The sequence below is a fragment of the Plodia interpunctella genome, chromosome 8 (assembly GCF_027563975.2).
Source record: "Plodia interpunctella isolate USDA-ARS_2022_Savannah chromosome 8, ilPloInte3.2, whole genome shotgun sequence".
Classification (NCBI taxonomy): domain Eukaryota; kingdom Metazoa; phylum Arthropoda; class Insecta; order Lepidoptera; family Pyralidae; genus Plodia; species Plodia interpunctella.
Genome location: NC_071301.1, coordinates 2,016,971 through 2,042,082, shown reverse-complemented (window position 1 = coordinate 2,042,082; position 25,112 = coordinate 2,016,971). Strand labels below are relative to the sequence as shown.

The window sequence follows — 25,112 nt, the reverse complement described above, 5'->3', positions numbered from 1 at the left end:
CTTCAGCCATATTTAGAGCTCCTATGTGCAAGTGGAAGGGCATCGAGGGCAGATTAACAAGTGAGCCATTATCCTTTGTACGCCATGATTTACAATATCCCGAGGTAAAGTCAGAAAAACGAATTAGGTCCAAATTTAGTGAAATTATATCGAATTAGCTTTCACCCGCAGCTTCGCCCGCGTGAATTTCTCTTCGAAAGCGGAACAGACACAATTTTGATACAAGCTTTCACACTCGTTATAGTCATTTGGGGGTTGATTTTCGAAAAGAATGTGGGTTAACTTTCGAAACAAAATTAGCCTATGTTTGAACGTGGGCCTTTAAAATGCTAAAAATCCGATTTTTAGCCAGACAGACAAATTCAATTCAATTAGACCTTCACAAGCACTTTTTCTCGTCAATTTTTTTATTTATAGTTATTTCTCACATGCTACAAACTACTGGCATTTCGGAACGACCACTGCTGAGAAGAAATGCCGAAAGAAACTCATTTGAACAGTGTTGGTCCCTATCATGCCAGATCGGCTTACCATTATTGTTTCTTACAATGTTTTTTTTTTCTAATAATGTATTAAAGTACATAATGTACATAGTCTAAAGACAGATAGACAGGTATATAATATTAGTATGGAAGTATGTATTACCTTATCCACATACAAAGAAAGGCAGCTCCAGCTATTGAAATGGCAGTTGAATATCACAAACAATTGTGTTTGGAAAAATAATACCTGATACACTAAATTGACAGAATGACGTAATTAAAATTAATTACACAAAGATGCCAATAATTGTATCGAGCGAGAAATGAAGCAAAGCGATCAATTATCAAAAGGTTCCGATCAATGACTAGAAAGTAACTGTTTCCATCAGATGATTTTGTTAGTAATCTTTTTGGCTAGGCATAAAGTCATTAATTTGAAGGACGAAAATAAACGATTTACGAAGACTTCAGTCAAATATTAGCCCAAGGGTGTGAAAGATTGAATCAACAAATTGAAAATATTGAAATTAAAGATCGTATATAATTGGCCAATCAAAAACAATCATGCAAAGATTTCTAACGGAAATAACCCAATTGCAAAGATTTATCGCCTTATGTGATGATAGTCCTAAAAGGCATGATTTATGTAATAGTATCAAAACAACACACACAACATTAACAATTACAAAAACAAATAATTATATAGGTATATTCAGCGCAAAAAAAAATGTGATTTTAATGTAATCACAGCCAAAGCAACTATCAAAGACAAGAGATTAATGTAATTCGTCTAACGCTGTTGGTATCTGCATAATAATATCTACAAGACTATTATTACAATACTAACAGAAGTGCCTCCATTGTTGTGCCTGGTTTGAAGGCTGAGAGAGGCCGTGTAATTACAGGATACTATAGCATATCCTAGGCTAAAAAGTAGGCAACATGTGTGTGACACCCCTGGTGTTGTTAGATTGTGGTGACCACATCAGATAGGCTGTTTGGCAGTAAAAGAATTGCAATATTTATTTGTTTAAGCCCTGACGTAAAAAGAGGCACGTGTATGTGGCACCGTAGACAATCAACGGGTGAACCGATTCGGATGTGTTTTTTTTGTTTTATTTTATAGCTAATTTTTAGGCGGTAGTTCTTAGATATGTTTGATCAAAATCGTTTCAGCCGTTCAAAAGTTGCAGCGAAATGAATATATGAAAATCGGGGGTTTTTAAATTTGTCTAAAATACAAACTTGTTCCAAATGTGAATGATCTGAATCTCTATACGAGTGGGCGTATGCCAAACTTCTGTACGACTTTTGCTTTCGTTTTACGTTTTATTGTCAACTTATCTAAATTGTAAATGAGCTTCTTCGATTGTTGTACTGTCCACTCTCGTAACATTGAATGGTAATGACCGATGTTTAACCTACTAATTTTATGAGCTGATTTAAACATTCTTGTCCTATCGGTTTCAAATGTTAGCTCGTTTTGTTTCTATTTTTGATACGACACTTGAAAGTTCATTTAGATAATAGCTATTCACGTGTACTGTTTGTTAAGAAATTGAATTAATGGGTGGTACCTACTGTGAGAATTACATAAAATCTGTTCCTTATGAACAAGCCTGGAATTTGATGTGGTTTACACAGTTGAATAGCGGATGGTCTGACTTAAAATCGCGACTAAAATAAGTTATGAGCCGTATGAACACGTAAAAATCGCGGGCAAGATTGCGTGCAAAAGCTAGTTACAAATAAAAATTCACATCTTTACTTCCAATTTATCACACTATTGTAACACAAATTGAAGATAAACACGGAAAGAAAATAAATTTATAAAATAATATTAAATATAGACTATTAACTTTTCAAATGGCAAAATTAATCACGTTCAAACCCTTTCAAGTCCAGTTCTCAAAACTCGGGTCAGTAATCCGTATTATTTTATTAATTTAATCTCAGATAATGCCAGGACTTTAGTGCTCATTTAAAACCTAACATATGCAGGTATCTTAATGGTTTGAGACCGGTAGGCGATGCATTTTTGGGTGAGTCAGTTCTTATTATGATCCACTTAAAAAATCTGAAATAAGACGAAGACTAGAGGTGAGAAACTTAATCATTTCGAAAAAGTTTTAACTTCTTATCTCGCAACTCACAATCTTAATAAAAATCAATATAATTTTGCAACCATCACAATAGAATTTAATGTATTAACTAATGTAAGATGTGAGAGAGAATTGCACATAATTTACGAGAAATAATAAATCAGATCATAACAACATAATTTGCTCAATGGTGGTAGGTAAAACATGAAAATAATAGTACCTATTAGTGATTAATGTCAAACATTGACGACCTCGGTGGCGCAGTGGTAAAATTCTTGCCACTCAACCGAGAGGTCCCGGGTTCGATCCCCGGTCGGGTCATGATGGAAAATGATCTTTTTCTGATTAGCCCGGGTCTTGGATGTTTATCTATATATGTATGTGTTATAAAATATAGTATCGTTGAGTTAGTATCCCATAACACAAGTCTCGAACTTACTTTAGAGCTAGCTCAATCTGTGTGATTTGTCCTAATATATTTATTTATTTATATTTATTGAAAATCCCAAAGTCGTAGAATGGCAAGACGACAATTCGTTTAATGTAAAAGTCTGAAAATGTCGAAGTCATATATCGAAATGAGTCGAAACATTTTTCGATCAAACCAAAATAAGTAATTTATACGGCATTAACACGCCTAAAGTGTGAGACCTGATTCCTCTTGCCTTGATATTTCTCAACAGTTAATAGCTATCTTTCATTAATTCCCCGACACCTCCAAAAACTGGCGCCAGGTTATTAAAATTGCTGAATGACAACTATTTGCAAAATTGCAATTTTTAAATACCTCGTAAACATAGCTGACTTCCTTTCTCTTTCCGAATTAAACGGTGTTTTAAATATAGTATTTTATTGCTGTATTTAACACTTTGTTGTTTTAAGTGGTTTTGCTGTCTTTACATTGGCAATTTATATATTTTTAAAAATATTTTTTCAAGTAAACACATCATGATTGGCATTACAATTGTTTCTGTTTAAAAGCTATTAAAGTTACGCGTTAAAAATATATTCATTCAAAATGATTCGGTGTTCAAATGCTGTTTTTTTTATTTATTTTTTTGACTGTTTTCTTGTATATTTTAAATTTTAGTATCAATTATGGTAGATACTGAAATGGATTTGACCCTTTGTTTTGTTTTATTAACATTAGATCAGACAATTGGATTTAGGCATATACTAGTTATTTTCTATACTAGTTAGTTATAAAAATATATCGAATTTCTTCAATATAAACTGATCTGCTAACAAATTGCCCTCTAATTGCCTCAAACCTAAATTAAAGGCTATTATTATTCATAGAACATGTTCGGATCCAGTTGCCAGATCGATATCTCACTCAGATATCCGATATTAGTTCGATATTACTTGATAAATATTTGGTTGGTTAACATTATCCACAATTTTTTAAATTTTGATCTGTTTTTTGTCAAATATTTTGATTGAAATCGGAAATTCGAAGCGGTGTAGTTAAGACCGTCCACTTGAGTTTGTATACCAATCTGACATATGTGCAGAAGATTTTATTGACCATTCTAGTGTCATTTGTAAACCTACTAAAATTCCCGTCAGAGGCACAAATCTGGAAAAAGAAAAATATTGTGCTCGCTATAGCTAGAAGAACATGACAATTAATTTAAGATTTATAAAAAACCTGAGTCATAGCATAGGAAATAACAGTAATAAAACGAACCAGACATTACACTGATGTCCACAATTGATTAAACTAACGTGAATTCACGGGTCAGATAAACAGCGCTGCCATAACAAGCTACAGTTTTTATTAAACTGCTTCCTACAGTTACTAGGGACGCGTGGAACTGGTAATATTTTTAAAATTGTGGAAGTAAATGCAACCATCCTGTTTACGCTATGTGTAACTTGTTTCTAGTTTTACAGTCATCATCATAAAAATAAAAATGTGTATCTCCCTAAACACATGCTACTGAAAAGTATTCGTATGTGTAAGCATACATTTATTGAATGAGATTAAATTTTTTTGTTCCGATGTTTTGAAGACCATTTTAATATTATCGTGATCAAGCATAAGTGCTTTATAAACTGTATTCATTGCATTTTTCTTTTATCTATGGTTCATTGTAATTGAAAATTTAGTCTATTGGCCGTTGTTTGGGCAAAAATAGTGTGGATAGAGATCCCGTTTTTTATGGTCTTACGATACATCTAAGTTTTAAGAAGAAACTAAATCGAACCAAGCTTTAGCAGTAAAGACATTTAAATGACTATTAATGATGATGATGAATTCCACTCCATGTATAATATTATCGATTCCAAGTATTCTTCAATCGATCTATATGGAAGTCTTTGTAAGATACCTATCCAAATACCTAATCAAAAACCTTATTAAAGTCCTACAATACCTACCCAAAAACCTTATTTAAGTCCCTCGTCTAAATCAATGTCTCCCAGAATTTTTTTGCCTTCATCATTTGCTCCATCGACTTGCTGGTGCCACTTCTATTTACCCAGGTGAGAACCTAGTCACTGATCTTGTGTTTTGACAAGTTTAACGGGAGTAACGTACGTGACCACACTTAGATTCTGACTCACGTATTTGTCTGGGCCCTTTTAATAATTCATTCTCAACACAAACGAGTATTCCTTCCTCTTCTTAAATATTACTAGCGACTCAGCCCGGCTTCGCACAAGGTCTATAAAATTTCGGGAATAAATTGTTTAATAATGACAACAACAATAAATTGTTTAATAGTGAAACCTGCATCAAACTTGTTGCGTCAGACATACGCGGAAAGCCACTTTATACTATGTAGTGAGATCGTATCTTTTCATGTAAATATCAATATATTTACATGAAAAGATACGATTATTTATTTTTCGCTCAGTGTCGTCAGTTTGTTACTTTTCTCTACCCAAAGTTTGGCTGTAAGATATTGCTGAGCAAAAAGTTCGCATTTATGGCTACCTCTGTGGTCATCACGCCGGACTGCTACACTGAAGGCCTCGCGTTCGATCCCTGGTCAGGAAAAAAGATTTTAGGTTTACCTGAGGCTTGGATGTTTATCTATACATGTAAAGTTATGTTGTATAATATAGTACAGTTGAGCTAGTATCCCATAAGACATAAGTTTTAAACTTACTTTGGGGCCAACACGATCTGTGTGATTTGTCAATATACATTTATTTATATCAGACATCAATGTCCCACTGCTGGTCAAAGGCCCTCTCCTCCCTCCACTTCTACAATTCCGCCTCAATTTTTTAATTTGTTTGTGTACCATCTTTATGGGCAATAAAGTCAAATTGTTTATTATTTACAATCAGTTTTCCATCATTATTATTTTCGTTAAAAATAGCTGAACGAATTCGTGAACTTCTGGCGGGTAAATTGCCGAGTGCTATTGACATACATAAGGCAAATCACACACTAATTGCAGTTCCGTTAGACGCACCGCACTCTTAATGAATAGACTCGTGTGAATGCATCCTATTATATATTTTTTGTTATTTTCACATTCCAATCTTATGTGGCCTTTTAACTTTCATATTTCTAATTAATTACTTTACGCTTTATATCGTTTAGGGTCTCAGTTTTTACCTACATGACTCGTAAAAGATATAACATCAGCAAAACACATAGATTTTGATAGATTTTAAACAATAAGAAGAAAATGTCAGTAAAACACTCTAATATCATTATTATTAACATTTTTACTGACTCAAGCATATGGAGATCTAACTATAAATAAAGTTGTGAAAAGGAATGTTCGACTGGAAAGTAACACAAATTTCCTAATTTCTCAAAACCAAGTCCATTTAAGGAACGTACACAAATAAAATCTGTCTGTATGTTTATTTTTATGGCGATGATTAACGGACGGACGTAAACCAGATTAGTTGTAATTCTTTAGGCGGATTGGAGTTATTGCTATATAAACTGTCATATTAAATCAATATTACGATGCAAACGTGCAGCTTAGTGTGGTAATTCACATTACACTATAAAGTCTTTTGGCAGTGAGACGCAGCTAACCAATCACATTGCGGTGTGGTTGTCGGCGCGTCACAATGCTGTACTGTGATTGGTTGACTGGGTTTCACTGCGAGCGGTCTCGATAGTGTAATGTGAATTGCAAATCACACTAAATGAACAGTGAATTTGTTAAAAAATGTTGTGCATTATATTAATAAAAAGCTAATTCTTTACTTGGCGGTTCACGGTGATGTGTGTTAAAAATCCATTTTGAAGTTTCGAATTGTGGAGTTATCAGAATGTCAAAATTGATCCTTAATAAAACATTCAAACCATTAAAGTTGTTGTTATCAGCTCTGTAGTGTCTTCTTAGTGTTATCTTCTTTGATTGTTTCGATTAACGATGATTTTAATTTGTTTACAGGTAATTAAGACGACGTCGAGATGAAGCTTTAAAAATAGGGCAAGTGCGAGTTGAACTCGCGAGAAAAAGGTTCCGTACATGTGTTACTAATAACTGAATAAAAACATTACACACTAATATTTTTATTAAATTATTAATACTAGCGCTATCTAGCGTTGTTTTAGCGAACTATTTTCCGTAAAATAGTATTATAATAAGTTTACCTCCTTATTTTCAATTTCAACTGGATATTCTTTTATGTTTTCCTGTAACCTACAAGAAATACATGTTTTAATTTTTTTTTTCAAAATTTTAGGCTCAGTAGTTTCGGAGATTAGGGGGAGTAATGGTGAGTTGCTTCTGTCAACTTTGACATTGACATTAACTTGCGCGCCGACGTCGTTTGGACAAAATGGCATACTTTGCGTTTTTCAGCGCAGGTTAAAGTTAAAGTCAAAGTTGACTGGTACAATCCACTTTAAGTGATGCTAATAACTTAATCGGTATTATCTCGAAATATTTATTCGAAATTGTGGTTTTACAGTTAAGGCAGGACATGATAAATTAAAACGTACAGTTATAGATTACTATATCAACTTATCAATGTCAAGATTAAAATATGTTATTCAAATACCACTTAATATTCACATAGTTCATCTGTAAACTGTCAACAGTATAATATATCTTGGAATATATGAACAGTAACCCTGTATAGTATATTGGTTGCAAAAACTCTAATTCATAAACCAGGTCGCTTAAATTATTTTTCGTCTCGTTCTGTCCGTGTCAAATATTATTTTGTAGTTTATTACCAGTCAAATATTAAACCATTTGGCTAATATAGAGGTGTGAATAAATTCAGCTAATCATATCGAGCGATTAGCATAAATTAAGTTTATGCATGCTGTCATAACATTAGCGAACCATAAATCAGAGTTTGACTGCATGGAAATTAATATCAGTTGTGTATATAGATAGCCCCTTGTCCTAGTTGAGCGACAAATTCATACTTCTGTTCTAATATTATAAATGCGAATGTGCCTATGCAACTACTCGTCACTAGATGACGGCAGTTATAAAAGTCATGTTTGACTAGGGTTGGTGATCTGTCTGAAACCGCTGGGCCGATTTTGATGAAAATTGTTATGCACTTATGTATAGTCAAAAGCTCCCGTTCAAAGATAAGGTTTTTTTTTTTTAATTACTATAATGGGGGTGAATGTTTGTGTTCCGCTTTCGCAGAGAAATACACGCGGGCGACACCGCGAGCAAAAGCTAGTGTCTTAATAAGACACAGTTTTATAATTCGCTCTTTCAATTTGACGAAAAACCCTATGAAAGTCCTGGATAGTTAATTTAACCATTGACAACAAAATAGGACAAATTTTACGTCACCTAATACAAATTCATATTACTTTGTAATCGAAAATGTATTTTATCCCCAGTGTATAGGATTCACATATGCTATTCATAACAGGAAACAGCAGGAGACATGGACTAGTAACGCCCTCTACATTATAATTGAATAATTCCACCGTATTAGGGCCACTCGCACGGAATAGGCGAACCGTTGACCCCTAGGGACAAGGAAATTGTAGGTTGCAATATGAATTTGATATCTGTGTTTGAAATGATAGATTTATTTTACTTTCTATAATAATAATACGAGTGGAGAATGTATTTTATTGTAGATACTATAGATAATCTATCTGTACCCAGGTGCTCCTTACTCTATTCAAATTAGTGTACATCCTAATGTGTGTGCGTCTGGTCTGTGGGCCCACTTCTTGAAATTCTATGAAATTAATCCTAACTAATATTATAAATGTGAAAGTAGGGTATTTATTACATCTACATGCGCTACGCAACAAATCTTCTTGAAATTTTGCATACATCTAGTTTGAAGTACAGAGAAAGACATTTCAATTCGGAAAAATAACTGCTCCCGTGGGAAATCACGCGGGCGAAACCGCGGGCAAAAGTTGGTATTACAAATGTGAAAGTAAGTTCTTCACGCTTAATCTACTCAACCAATCTTCTTTAAATTTTGCATATATTTGGTTTGAAGTACCCTGAAGGACATAGGATACCTTTTATCCCGAAAAAATAACTGCTCCTCTAAAAATTTACGCGAATGAATCCGCGAACCAAAGCTAGTCCCTAAAGTTTAAAGCGTTAGAATTCGTAATTTGTAGAATTTGTAGTAACTAGTATTGACTAAAACCGAAATTGAAATTCTTCTCTCACCGGTTAAAACCGGTTTCTGTTATAAAGTTACAGTCAGTTCCGAAAATACTACAGGCAGAGTCTCTGGATCTTATTAAATACAGGTGAAGCAAAAGATTTTATAATATTAAATAAATTACATTTATATTTAAATGTAATTTATTTAATATTATTTCTATTTTATATAATTTATTTCATCACAATTCGAAAATATTTTATGATGAACCTTTTAAAATCGCTAAATGTCTAATGATATTGCAATGGTAAGTCGTAGAATGTCAATCCTTTGTTTCTTACCTCTTTATGCTCTATCTATTCCAATCAATCTTCCTGAAATTTTGCATACATGTACTTAGTTTGAAGTATGGAGAAGGACATAGGGAAGGACATACCTTTCATTCCGGAAAAATACTGTTCCCGCGGGAAATTCACGAGGCTAAAGCCGCAGTCAAAAACTAAGTTTAAATGCAATGACCTGTACTTATTATCTACTTACATAGTTACCCAAATTTCGAGGTGTGTAATCGCGTTTTCTTGATTTTTTTTATATTTCCTTAAGCCTATTTCACACGGCGGCAAAACAGTGAGACAGAATAGTGGTCAGCGCAGTACTGCTTCTGTTTGATCGCACGTAACAGTCTGTCTTGATATTAACCAAGATAGAACAGTTAGGTAATAAGCTTTAGGTTGGGTTGCACCAGTCATTTTAACGTTGACTTTAACATATGCGACGTTTAGACAAATAACGTTGGTTTACTTTGCGTTTTCCTGCGCAGGTTAAAGTTAACGCCAAAGTTGACTGATGCAACCCAAGAAGTACCATCGACGTGTACCAGTAGTGTTGATTTATTTTAGTAATTTACTATTGATAGTAACGTAGAACCGTTAGAAGTACATACATATTAGTACTTCTGACACTAAGCGGATTTATTTATAAGCTAATGATCCATCCTGTATCTAAATATTTGCAGTTCCTTATTACCGGTCCTAAGAACGTTAATAATCCTGGTTTGCTGCGGAGCCCGAAGGCCTACCACGAAATACAAACACGTAGGACGTTACTAACGTCCACATGCTGTCTCTTTTCCCCATGTCGTGTACACATCGTGTAAGAAAATAGATAACATGCGGACGCAACAACGTGTTTTATGTTTTATGGTAGCCCCCTTGTAGAAAATTGAGCAGTCTTGAGGAATCCTGTGAGAACGAGCCATTTAGAAATTACGGGAAAAAACAGTTTTACTTTCATTTATACTGTTTCTAAGTATTATATTACTCGTTGTTTGTGGTAGTTTGTAGCCTAAGGACCTATAGCTTCCGTGGGAATGTTAATGAGGGCTGTTACTTTTGAATAATATGTATCTCTAGGAATTATAAATAAATTGTATGAAAAGTGATAAGTATAGTACAGAGGAATTATTTTTACCTAATGGTGTTTCATAATGCTAAAGCCAACAAACTTATGACGTAAACAGTTCAGTTTAGATCGCTCACATAGGTGTTACAAACCTTGGAATCCAAATTATGCATAATTACAATAATCCCTTCACGATTTATCCAACGTTAGGTAACCGTCTTCATGTTTAATATCATGAAGACGACCCTAGGTGAGGAAACCGAAGGCGTATCGTCAAATCGTGACTGATCCATTTCGGAAACACATTTTACAAAAACTATCGATAAACTTAATTAGGCTATCTGTTTGTAAGGAACGCCTACACAAGAACAAATCGTCAATAAAAGAAGGCACTAAAATTTGTTGACGTTAATTAGTATAGACGGTAGACCGGTTAATTAAAAATGGAAACAGAGACTAATGAAAAATGACGTTTGTGCTGGAATCAAACTTTCATAGATCAATCACACCAGAGGTTTACTCGCGTCCGGTATTTTACCGGTTTCTTCCCAAAAAGTCCGATGCCCAACTTATATGTGTATGCGCTGGACTTTTTGGGAAGAAACCTGAGGAAGAAACTAGAAAAATACTAGTCAGTCATGTACCGCAAACACATTCGTAAGTTGGGTTACGCACCGGATTTTTTGTAAATGTGAAGGAAAAGATGTGGACCACATTATATTCCTCCTCATCGAATTCCCGGATTTTTGGTCATCATTACTTACAGTGTGCTCGGTCAAAGTCCGGTTTCCTACAGTGTCTTCTACACTTCTCACCCTTAATTTTTTAGAAAAAGATCATTTTCCATCATGACCCGACCGGGGATCGTACCCGGGACCTCTCGGTTCAGTGGCAAGAACCTTGCCACTGCGCCACCGAGGTCGTCAAATTATTATACAATTCGCACGTATGTAGTCTTCTTAACATTATCAGCAAGATACAAGGCTAGAATTGTAGCGGACTTTAAATAGTAATTATGATATAAGTAAAACAACATTGGCCATAATAATATTGTTTAAGACAGTGCATGTGCATGAAGCCCCACTAATGCTAGTGTACTGTATTAGATCATTGCACGTTTAGGACATTTACTCCTCCAATGAGGCCAAGGATGCAAGACGTGAAATACACGAAGGAATTCACAGACAACGAAACAATTTCTTTTGACACGTCAATTTTACCCTTTAGTCAAAGTTCTTAACCGTGTCACAATTTTCGAAAGAAGATTTTTTTAAATCACATTTTCTTTAATGTTTTCGTTGGCCCGTAATAAATAATTTCTGACTAAATTCCGTTTCATCATAAAACATTGTAATAAAGGCATAATTTCAGTTAACAAACATACTACACACACTACGAAATCGTGCAATACATACATACATTCATCAATAACGTATACATAGATATAATATCCGATGGTAGCTCATCACTACAGCAAACTCGACTCTGCTATAGACCCATGTATATCACCAATCCGTTCTACACTAAGCAATCATAAGCGTCGATGTCTGAGAATCAATAAACATACTAATAGACGCTCTATACTACTTTTTGTCGCAAAGAAAAACAACCTCCGGTGAAAGGCAATGGATATGGAGTAATATGATACTGGAAAAAGGGTACTACACTTATACTTACTCATAAATGTCGGTTGTCTATTTATGTTTCTTTTTTCCTAATTGTGATAGTTCTGTTTTATTTTATATCTATGTTTTATTAGGGTACCGCAGCACCTCGTTCGCGCAACCGTTGGAATATAATGAGTATCCGTGTACTGTTCACATTACAGCGTTTTTTATCGCGACCAATATTTTAAAATCGATTTTGATTGCTTTAAGTTAGACGTTCTTACGCCCTGTGTTACAATGTCACGCGCATACTCTGATAATTCACTCAATACAGGTGGTCTTATTTTCAAAGATTTTAGATAAAATTTTCATAAACATGAGCTTCAAAAGATTTAAATGTACCTAGTGTTAAAAATTTCAATTGTTACATTTACACAGATTAATGACACGAAACTTGATTCCACAGAGCTGTATCTCGAAGGAATGTGCCCTTCATTTCATTTTTACTTTACGACAAAGTTTATTGCCTAGAACTTAATGTTGTGATGGATCACGAGACCCGGCCATTAATTCTGTCGATTTTATTTTACAAATAAAAGATGGATTTCAACTAGCAACCACATGCTGGTTTTATTTCGTTCTTTACTTGATTATAACTTTTTGTATGTTAAAGCTACGAATACACTAGTCAACATTTGACGCGCGACATTATAATCTATCTCACGCATTACCATCGACTCGAGTGAAATAGCACATACCTAGTCGATCTCACTCATGCAAATTGTAATGAAAAGGAAAGAAGGATATATTGCGCGTCAAATGTTCCCTAGTGTATTCGTAGCTTAATGGTGAATAATACAATCAAGACCTTACCTATTTTTCATCATTCTTGCGATCTTTCAGTATTTGGGTTGGGTAATACCGTGATTTGTCATTATTAGGGTTCTGAAAGAGGTCGGAACTAAATAAGAAACCCATGTAGTACTGTTGCCCTAACTCAAAAACTAAAAATTTGATAGATATAATAATTGAGTACACAATATATATTATTAATCAAACAGATATAACTGTAGGAAAATATGACGATACAGTGAAACGCTAAGTTGACTGTACACACGTTTTTTATTAAAAACAGAAAATTATGTCTATCGTTACAATAGTCACAAGATCATTCTCTCAAACGTGCCTTTCATGCACGATACGGCATATTGGAATTAATAAGTCCTTATGAGTTATAAAATATACTAAATAACAGGTATTAAATACCCAAATACTTTTTATATTTCCCAAACGTTTCGGACCTCGTTACAAAGGTCCGTGGTCACTGGCAACTTATGAGTTTTTTTAGACTACATACGGAACTCCAATTTTACAAAGGCACTCGCTCTTGAGGGCAATTTACATTGCTGACACTTCACCTTTACAATCAGAACAAAATTCACCAAAAATAAAATGCTAGTGGAGAAATAAAACCACCCGGTAAGTTACAGACAAGTCACATTTGTTAACTTATACGTAACTTAACTTCAATTAATTACTTACCAAGTAATGGACTTTAAGATATCAGGTATCAGTCGGCACTGTTAACTTACGACTCGCTTACAAATTGTCAAGTTTTGCATAAAAACATTTAATTTTCCATTACTTTGTACAATTTACCTTGTATGTGCATTACTATAGGTAAATACACAAAGTATTCCATTTGAAAGTTGCGATAAAATACTTTGAAGCCACTGAAGTTAGGACTTCAGTGGGATCTTAAGGAAATATTTTGATTTTTTATGTTTTTGTACATCGTTTTTTTTTTAAATTATAATTATAACTTTCGGAAAAAATATAAAACATTCCGGCACCTACTTAATAATTGAACTAAACTCGAATTAAGAAAAAAATATCGTTACTGCTGTAATCATTGACATCGCTTACATATTAATTAACGTAAGAACCTAAAATAATAAACAAAATAAATGTAAAGAAAACCAGATTTCTTATGAATATGAAAATGTATGTCTGTAATGCTACTATTGTCGTGTTAGTCCGCGAATAGAGAGCAGGAAGACCTAATAATACCCGTCTGACAACTAGAGATGTGCCAGATAGCTTATCGATAGAACCGAGATCAGTCGATAAACATTGACAGCCACTTGACGAGCTCTCGTTAAAGTGAAAACTTCGTCCGGCCAATTCAGAACACCTCCACAATAATTAAAGCCATTTAGTACACGATAAACTATCAAAACGTACGTTCGTATTTCAAATTCGACGCGAATCGGCCAGTAAATCGTTCTTTATTTGAATTTGTCGAGATCATTGATGCATTCTAAATTCAAACGTATAATTTATAGGTGTTTATCCTTTAATATCATGATTGCTAGTTATTTGTTGAAGTAAATCGATGGTTAACAAAGTTAACAACACTAAAAGTGTTGAATTTCAACCGGTTGTGGATTCAGTGTCTTTCAATGGCTTCTCGGCAGAATCTCCGCAATGATGAACTTGCTGATATGCAAATATTTGGTAGTTAAAATATTAATCAGATTTCTTCCCACTATAATCATAGCCAAAAAAATATGTTTCGCTTTTATTATACTTAATTAAACCTACATGCTATTGATTTTATTCTTTGGAGTACAGTACAGTGAACCGCACATCATCATGTTACTTCGCATCAGCACTCTATGTAACTGCAATAGCGCTGATTTTGCAATGATTATGAATAACTTAAAGTGCATTTGATACATCATTATGTGTTGCAAACAAACATACCTGTTACAAGCAACTGTAATGAAAAGATATCAGCCATTTTAAACAAAGAATTACCATTTTATCCTACTTATGCGTGTTTATAAGAACAAAGCTCTTTTAACGACTTCAATGATTTTTTCCCCTATATTTTACATTTTCTGTGAACATACATCAACCACTGATACTTATACCGTATTAGCACTTCCTCTCACAGTTACATGAATTTACTACGTACAGTGAACAACAAGCCACGATGCATACACCTTTATCCCCTTGAAATAGAGGCGAATTCGCAATAGATCTAGACAGATAAAATATGTTGTTGGTTGTACATTTTCCTTTGACATTAATACCAGTCCAGAAACGTGTGAGGTCAACTGCATCGTATATGGGTATGATTAATACAGCCTTATTAATTGAAGCAATTAACAAGAAACCAGTTTAAGACTACTGCCAATTCAGTTATACAATAACGTGTAATTAAATGAAATTATATGATAATCGTAGTGATCGTATTGGACCTTGTATATCATCACTTCCATTCTAACTTCCATATGTTTTTGTGAATATATAGAGTGTGGAAGCTTCTTCATCCGCCGTACGATTGCATAATACGTATTGCACTTTTGGTTTTCATTGCTATAAAGAAAGAAAACCTATACAACGTTCGCGCGTTCACGCATCTGAGTTCGGCGACAGTGAAACTATTTAAATGCATGTGTAAAGCCAACAGCACATCAAGTTGGCCTGCACGAAAGGAACCGTGAATGACCTCTTAAGGGTGCTGTATTAGCGACAAGTTTTGGGTGGGCTGGAATGTGCTGTTGACTGTACTGTGGCAGTCATGCCGAGTATCCGCGAAAGCATTCTCCTGGAGATTCTTTTCATAAACCACGTGGTAGCATTTTAACACTATTTGAGAATCCTTATTCTTCTAATAAGCCATTATTCAGCTAAATACTCGTGGCTTTAAATATATGCGACTCTTGTTAACAATATAATGCGTTATAATTAGGACATAAAATCTAAGAGCGAGAGTTTTATAACTTTCTCTTAGAGAAATACTAAGTTTATTGTCAAGCAGTCGACTCTGGTGGTCAGAATAATAAAGGCTAATAATTAAAATATTAAAAGCAATGATGTATGAGCATAAATTTAGTATGCCAATCAATATCGTCCGATTTTATCGATAGCCATAAAATATATCTTATCTTTGGTGAAATCTAGACAAAAATGATAATTCTCCTCATCGAATAACAGTCATTAATTTAGAAAGGTTGCCTCTAGGTAAAATATTGAAAGTTACAAGCAATGGTCATTAAACGTGCTTTACTTCTGATATCTTAATGTGCCAACGATGTTGGTGGTCGGTTTCAGGACAGATCAACTCTTGCCTAAGGCTAAGCTAAAGTTTCTAGATTATTTATCTATTTGAAAAATCCTACTAATATTGTAAATGCGAAAGTTTTTGAGGATATATATGTGTGTGTGCGTGTATGTTTTGTTATTATTTCACGCAAAATTTACTTGACCAATTGATATAGGTACAATACAAAACTGAAAATATTTAAATCTGCTCCAGTAAAATTAGGTACATCCTTTACGAGGATTAACACCTGGTGTTGTTGAGTCAGACAGTGAGTCGATAAAAAAATACCATTAGTGGCTATACAAAACCATGAAAAATACTTATAATGTTCCAATGTATCCACGAATAAGATTAATACGCAAAGAATAATTGAAAATAAAATGGAAGACGAAATTGCATGAATAAATACTATAGAAGAAACCATCAAAAGTGTTTTAATTAATATACTATTGACGAAAATTATTGTAGGACTGTGTTAACATAAGCGATGGTGGTGTAATGGTTAAGACGTCCGCCTGTGGATCGAAACGTCCCAGGTTCGAATCTAGGTGCCACATGACTTTGTATACCAGTCTGACTCACGTATAGTAGTTTTCATCGACCACCACTTGCTTCTGGTGAAGGAAAACATTGCGAGGAAACCTGCATACTGGTTGATTCATATTAACTTGTGTGTGAAATGAAGAAGGCAATGGCAAACCATTCCATTAATAATGCCAAGAAAGTTGTTGTGTGTGTTTCATTCCACGTAATAACCACGACCCTCAGCCATGAGGAATACGACTATGATGAAGTTAACATAAAGGGCTAATGAATAAAAGGTCCGAAGGTGTATAAATAGACGTGTATTCATTCAGAAAGACGGAGGCACATAGAGAGGGAGTGCGGGAAATAAAACTAAAGACAAAATCATACACAAACTAAAATGTTGTTATTTCCAACAACAACATGCCACGTTATGTATATATATTTCTCTGTGCCGTGTACAGTTTTCTCCATTTTATCGACATTCTCAGGAAAGTAGTCCAGTAGTAACATATACTTTCCATGCCCTTCCTTGCAGCACATTAAAAAAAGCGACTTTTGCTGATAAGATCTCGGTAACTGGCTGTCAAAAGGCAAAACAGTCTAGTGAAAGTGACACGGAGATTATATTCGATCGCGTATCATGATCACTTGCAATTTTATTGCGAACAAAAAGCGAACAACTTAATACTGAGATCAAAATAGATGGACTCAGTCGATAATGGCATGATCTTTTAAATTGCAGTGTTGCTAACAATTACAAATTTATTCGAAACGAATGTTCCACCATTCTTCAACAATCCTTTATAAAAATTAAAATTTATAAAGCTAACATGAATGATATACTAGATATTAACGTAACACGTAAATAACTGCTTGCATTAACCAAAAAATACGATTTCTTGGCCTATATTGTTTGATCTACAATAGTTATTAAATATAAAATCAATCAATAAATAATAATTGTGCTAATGACGGTTTCAGGCCTCGACCCTCGCATTTACCAACCTAACACAACTACCGTTTTTAAAACCCTTATGAGATGGCATTTATGCCACGAAATTAATCTGTTTTAATGATAATAAAGATCAGTATCTCTTCTCCGATTCATGGGTTATGTCATCTGGTCGTTAACCCTAATGTGTTAGAAAGACGGCGGATTTGACCTTGCGAGACGGTAGCGCAGAAACCGTTAATTTAGAAATCCTTGCGATGTAAATATTCGTATTTAAAATTTAGACTATGTTGTAAATATGAATTATTTAAACTGTTTTATAGGACCAGCCCACATTGAGATATTAGATGTTAAAATGTATTTGTAAACAGTAGTTGAATTTTAATATTTTTTATTACTTTCTAATACTTAATACGCTACATGCGTATTAACTAATCATGTTGTACAAGTCAACTAAACAACTAATGACTACTTACTTTCAATGCCGCTGTAATAAATGAGTTTGTAATAATTTGCTGCTGGCTGTACAAGAGTAATTGCCATAAATCTCGACCAATCTTCACCGAAGGACTATCTCAAGGACATTCTCTGTACAGACTATTATTAGCACATTACAATCGCAAAATGGTGCTTATTATGACAGATGGACTTTGAAGTGTTGCCCTGTTACATTATTGACATTAATATTGTCAATTGCCAGTATTTATTTGCGTTTGAATATGCCATTATGTGGTATTGTTTAGAAATGGAGCAATATTAGTTCTCATAAATCGTTTGTCTATGAGAATGCACAAATTTCGAAGTTTGAGTAACACAACAACAAAATTCGATTGCTTTTAATGTTTCATAGGTAAGTCGTGACAACATTGTCAAAATATAATTAAATTATATTTTGCTGCTCATTATGCCGTGAAGTTTCTTTATATCAGAAATCATTAGAAAAAAATCTTAATATATTTTATTGTAACATCAATGTGATAATTTAAAAAAATTGAATGTGATGATTTTTGCTTTAAAAGGCTCAATAAGTAGTATATGCGTGTGAAATTCTTCAAAGGTTTTCAGTACAATATCCAATCTATTATATAGTTATGTCTTAATAGGATTTGAGGTGCACAGAGTTCATGTCCCTAATCTAGGTTGGCAAACCGCTACGATGCTCTGAAGATTACGACACATTCTCAACACGATTGAACTTACATCTGACAATTGCAAACGAATACTTTATCAGAGTTATGTATTTGGAATTGTTACATAATATATACAATTAATAGCTCTCAAACTATCTCATCATCATCTCAATCCAATGCTTCTTACGTAGAAGGACAAACAAATGAAAACTCTTATAAGATGATATTATTAAGGTACGAATGGAAGTTGGAATTTAAAAAACAAAAGAAAACACGAATAGATTTAAAGATACATAGTAGAAATTATCACTAAAAAACTTTTCATATCCGTTATTATGTATTAAATATCTTTAGAAGAATCTATAAAGAACTAAAATTACACAAGACTGTATTTAAGCCACCCGATCCGAATTTCGTCCGCGTGGTGGGTCATGTCACCAACCCTTTCCATCCAAATGGTAGCAGTAGGACACATAAAATTTTCTGACGATGATAAAAATCTTAAGACTGAACCACGTAGGTCAGTGCAACGAGATTTTGTAATGTTGAATATGTCTTAATCGACAAAAAAATATAACATCACGATGGTTAGCCTCATTATAAAAACAAAACAGAGCAATACAATACGGACATCAAAACTCAAAGAGCAAAGATCATTCTGACATGTCGCAAGTGCACCAAATACCTTACAAATTGGTTGTATGCAAATATTCATCCGTACCGTGATATCAACCAATCACGCCATCAATCCATACTGCTGTATGGTTAGAAAGCCTATTGGTATATTCACACTGCACAAGTGACCTGTAAAACGCATTTTTAATGGTAGGCTTAAAATTCATTAACTAACATAGGAATAAACTTTTGTCATAACTCCAAATTCCCAAATTCCCCTGCGTGAGATAAACTTCAGTCATAATGACAAATATACAATGACCATTAATTCAATGTAGTTAATGATTCTGGATGATTTGATTTTTACTTATAAAATGCATACTAAAATAAATTATCAATATGTGCCTATAAAATAACAATAAGCTAAAAGACGTTTCAATAACTAGAAAAAGGAAGGAAAAAGTAAAATAAGAAAGCGAAATTATGCCATTTTTTAATATTTTATACACGCTCGCTACAAAACTTGCCTAGTGGCTTGGCCAATATGAAGTGAGATCAGAGCCTGGGGCATCGAAAGTGCAGACATGGGGATTACTGTTTCAATTGCCGATGCTTGTTCGTCAATCTTACTGTTTGGTCAACGTATGTTTTTGGATCAATCAAGAATGATTACTACATACATTGTTTCCATTGGTATTGGCAGGTATGGACCAGTTGTCTAGATTTTTAGTTTGTTATTTAATCTTTTCTGCTTAATTTTGAACTATTTGAAATATTTCTCTGATATAAATAGAAAAATGCTATATCTATAAATCTATAGAACAATTCTACTGGTTTTCTATGATTACGCAAGCCAGCATTTACTGATTCCAAGGAACTAACAAAAATAAATTTTGTATCAAAATCCTTCGAATGCCATGTTTTGTTTCTAAACTCTCATTAAAATTACATTCCTTGTTTTATATAGAGGAATGCTTGGCTATCTTGGGATTGTTCCGAACAGTGGTTCCCAATCACCATATGGAGTACATTTAGAATTTACATAGATTTTAACATTACTTATTTCAACAGATCCATTAATGCCATCGCTTATTAGATTTCATATTTTTAATCCTTATAATTTTTTTCAAAAGCGTGCGGCTTTGTATTTTAGCAAAGAGATGCGTGTGATATTTTCTGGTACGTATCAATTATTTAGTTTAGTTATTAGTATCAATTTGTATGCCGCAATTGCTCATGTATAATTTCTCTTGCTCATGTAACAATATTTTCTTTCTTTCTATGAGTAGTATGGATAGCACATTATGTTGAGAGCCTCTGGATTAGGAGCAAGCCTCCCATATGTCGCTATAGCCGTTTCGTCGCGTGTTTCAAATGCTTTCGATCGTTATTTGTTTTGCTGTCCATTGATTGGAAGTTAAAATCAATTACAGTATTCTACAAAACCAGTTAGTCGGTTTAGTGAGCCGGAGTAGAAATCCTGTTGTATCAAATGTTTATTAAAAACTTTCTTTGCTTTTACCTCAATGGAAGCATGAAGACGCTCATTAAATTAATTTTATTATTTTTTAATAGTAAAACAATAATACTAAAACATATACGCTATCTGATCTATGACTTATAATAAATTTTAGTAAAAAAAATACGTTTATATTACTAAAAGTGAGTATCCAGCCAATAATGATAAACATAAACGAGGAATACATATTGAAGTACATGCTACAGGTTGTTCCTACAATTAACAATCAATATAAACATTTGAAACTGTAGTGAGCAACGGTAATGAAGCACCCGTCGCAAGTTACAATCAAGAAGCTGTTGGTGGCAGATACATAGATTATATGGTTGCTATATGATAAAATGTAAACGCAATTTATCTATGAGAGGAAAATCTCTCTTTAGGAAATGATTCATCAGGATCAGGTACTATCTTGAAGGCATTTGTGATTAATAAGAAATCTTTGTAACAACTATCACAATCTTATAAAAATAGAACATTAATTGGCGTATTCAAAGAAAATTTCTAAGTCGCATCAAGTCCGTGGATTTAGGTCGCTTAAAATATGTCATTATATAATTTAGGCCGAGAAACAAAAACGGGGAACTGTCGAAACTATAGACGTACTTACCGTAGACGTAAAAAGTTTCAACAACGATACATTGCTTATTTTCGTGCTTCATCTTTTTCTCGTCTATTCAACTCTGACGTTGTCCGAGCATATTTTCCTTTTTTTCTTATTAGTAAATTTATAATTACTCTAATAGTGTGTATGTAGATGAAGGAAACGTATCCAAAAAATGGCAACGGAAGGACTAACTATAGTAGTAAAACTAAACCTAAGGAATATTAATTCAAATAAACTAAACGTTATATCGGCTCGAGTAGAAATCTTCGAAACGATCTCAAGCACGGAGCTGAGATCGGTATATCAAACGTCGACAGCAATTATTTGAAAGTTAGAAATGCAACAAAAGGTCTGATCGGGAACTGTTCTAAAGAAAGTACAGTAATCTACATAATATGCAACTGGACTTTTAAGCGGTGGTAATAGCGGCGAATTTGCAATGATTTTGAACGAGCTGATGTGTTCTTGACTGTAATGCTTACGGCGTTCTGTTGGATATACTATTGCAATTGTTTCGTCCATTGTTGTGTTAAAAATTTCTATTTCCATTTCATTTCCTAGATTGCTTTCACTTCAGATTACTTTGAATCCAGGTTTTGTTTTAGTAATATAGTTAGCTACTTTATACTAATCTACCAAAATAGCGAGTGTTTCTCTAGTTGGTTGGATTTTTTATGTCTGTGAGTTCTATTCATTTCAATAGTTTCTTCCGCATCATTAGCTCTAAAATGAATTTGTGCACCACAATGTGTGTATTTAAAACATAATACAAATAAATGAACCTTGTCAATAGCTTCTATATTTTTATATAGTAGATGTTATTACTTTTGTTTAATTGGGTATAATATGGCGTAGGTATAATTTAAATAATGAATTCATTTTGGACGAATTTTAATGGTGAAATGTCTAAATTCCGAATTAATCGGTTCTTAAGAACCATATATGCACTCCTCTGCAGTCACCATAAATTGCATTACCCCACTCTTCAAAAGAACCCTATTTATGCCTGAATTAATCGCAGAAAATTTACTCCACACGTGCCATATGGCGCTTATTCGTGCCATTTGTACCCACGTCTCTCGCTGCGCCGATATCGCTTTTGTGTGGGATATTCGCATTGTCATTATCTTTCGTATCAGTATTGTCGACTTATTATGTGTTAACGTTTACTAAATGGGTAGTTCGCAGAGCGTTTTGCCCGCTGAGGCCGCGCTGCCGTTACAATTTTTAAAATTCTATCAAAGACGAGAATTAGTTTTACTATCTGACTTTAAAATCATTAATCTGTACTGTGGTACTGTCAATTTTATGAATGATTCTTTTTGGGAATGATTCCCGTTTTGCAATGTCTTCATTTATGAAGTCATGAAAGAGAGCGATGGTCACCAAAGTTGATATAGTCAAAATATAGACTAACTCTGACAGAGCCTAGACACTTTTATTATTGACGATTCGATTAAACTAGTGTATGTAGATACTTACTCGATAAAAAAGTTAAAATAAGAATTTTCAACCTTTTATCGAGTTCAATAACTCTGTAGTGATTACTAAGTCATCAGTAATATAGCTTTTATTGCACATTAACGTCTTGATTTCGTCTTGGGACAAAATACTGGACGTATTTTGTATGTTAAAAGAAGCAATTTGTATTCTGCATATATAATAAGTAAGTAGCGGGCTTTTTTGGCAAAATACCAAATCGTTGTTCGGGATTTGTAATTTTTTGTATAATAAAAAAGAAATACCTAAATAGGCTTCTTGTCAGAATGACCATATTTTTTTATGATTAGAAGTGCTGGCTTGATCGTGAAAGATGATACGATGTCAATGTTTTAACAACTAGATATAACGACGACCATGCGTAGTGAAGACGAAAATGTGTAAAAGTGGACCTGGGCTCCGACGCTCAAGAAGACAAAGGAAGAAACCGAGAATACTCTCATAGAGAATGCTCATCGTTAGCATTGTATGGATTGCCTTAAAATCGCGTTATTCACTGCCCTGACTCTTCACTTGCATTACCTACATGACACATCGGTATCTTGTAATTTCTACATCAACAAAAGAACTAAAAAATTGCTAATTGTCAATAATATTCCATTGTACTGTGGCTCAGACATTATCCGCATAATCTTTACAGAGGTGCGTGCTTTGTACACAGTACACGTTGAACAGTAAGTTGTGCACTGATAATAGTAGTGTTACTCTTTCACGCAAAATCTACTGGACGGATTGTTATGAAATTTGGTACACGGGTAGAATATAACCTGGAATACACAGGTTAATTTTTATCCCGAAATTCTCACAGGAGCGAAGCCCCGGGGCACAGCTAGTAAGATATAATTCATTCATTTTCTCTCGATGCCAGTATAAAGTAATCACTTTTTGTGAACAATTTTAATTTTCCATAACACGTGCGTAAAAATAAATGGATAGCACTCAATGGCTCACTTATATCGTATTCCGATGGACACTAACACAGAAACAGGCAGTCAGGCAAATCTGCGATTACATTCGCAACATTTGTTGTAATGCTGGGTTCGAACCATGAACTCTCATCGGGCGCTCGTGGTGACCACTACGCCACGGAGGTTGTCAGCTTTCTGTAATTCCATACATTTGCTATATACCTCCGGAGCCTCACCCCGTGTGCAATGCACTTAATAAATGAGGGTAATGCTCCCATGCACCTTCGAGTTGCTGTATAGAAATAAATTGTTTGTGAGCTAATAATATGCAAGCAGTTTTTATGCTCTCGAGTTTATATTATAAATATCAGTTACAAAATGTAAATTGTATTATGAGCGGTGAGTCAAAATATTTACGTAGTTACAAAAAATTATGTGGCCAATTTTCATTTAAATGTATTGAATTTTATTCGTTATAATAGATATTGTAAATCTATTATAACGAATAAAATTCAATACATTAGAGTGTGCTTTTTCACGTCAATACACAGCTATGAACTAATGTGATTTTTTGTGTGGATATAGTTGGAGCGTTGTTATATATCACTTATTTATATAAGTTATATAAGTTTATTTAAACTTAAAATACTAAAAATTTCCCACGGAAGATAACACGGCCGTAAAAATTGTTATTTAATGTATGTATAACAAGACTGGCAGCATATTCCACGTTAGTGCAACTTCTTGACACATAATTGCTAAAATAAAACACGAATGTGTTGACTTTATATTATGTGCATGTGAATTGGTAGCGAGCCAGTCTCCCTTCACTTCACATAAGTATTATAAATAGGATTGTCAATTATATTTTAACTTTAATCGTTAAATCGAATAACAGGATGATAATGAATTTTATCTTAATCTGAAACTCGTAATGACGATTCTTAGGAAACAAACGACGATAATGGACAAACCATATTATCTATCTATACTATTATTATAAGCGTTTGTGAGTTTGTGTGTTTGAGGCGGGTAATCTCCGAAACTACCGAACCGATTTCAATAATTATTTCACCATTAGAAAGGTACATTATCCAAGATTGCTATAGGCTA

The 25,112-nt window shown here is 33.8% G+C and overlaps 1 protein-coding gene and 1 long non-coding RNA gene across 6 annotated transcripts in view; both read left to right on the top strand.

Annotated features, from left to right (window-relative positions):
- Nucleotides 1-25,112, top strand: part of rols (rolling pebbles) — a 243,653-nt gene that overhangs the window by 162,990 nt on the left and 55,551 nt on the right. The gene's annotated exons all lie outside the window — the stretch shown is intronic.
- The window catches only part of LOC128672009 (uncharacterized), a 51,250-nt gene that overhangs the window by 25,539 nt on the left and 599 nt on the right, over nucleotides 1-25,112 (top strand). The window lies entirely within an intron of this gene.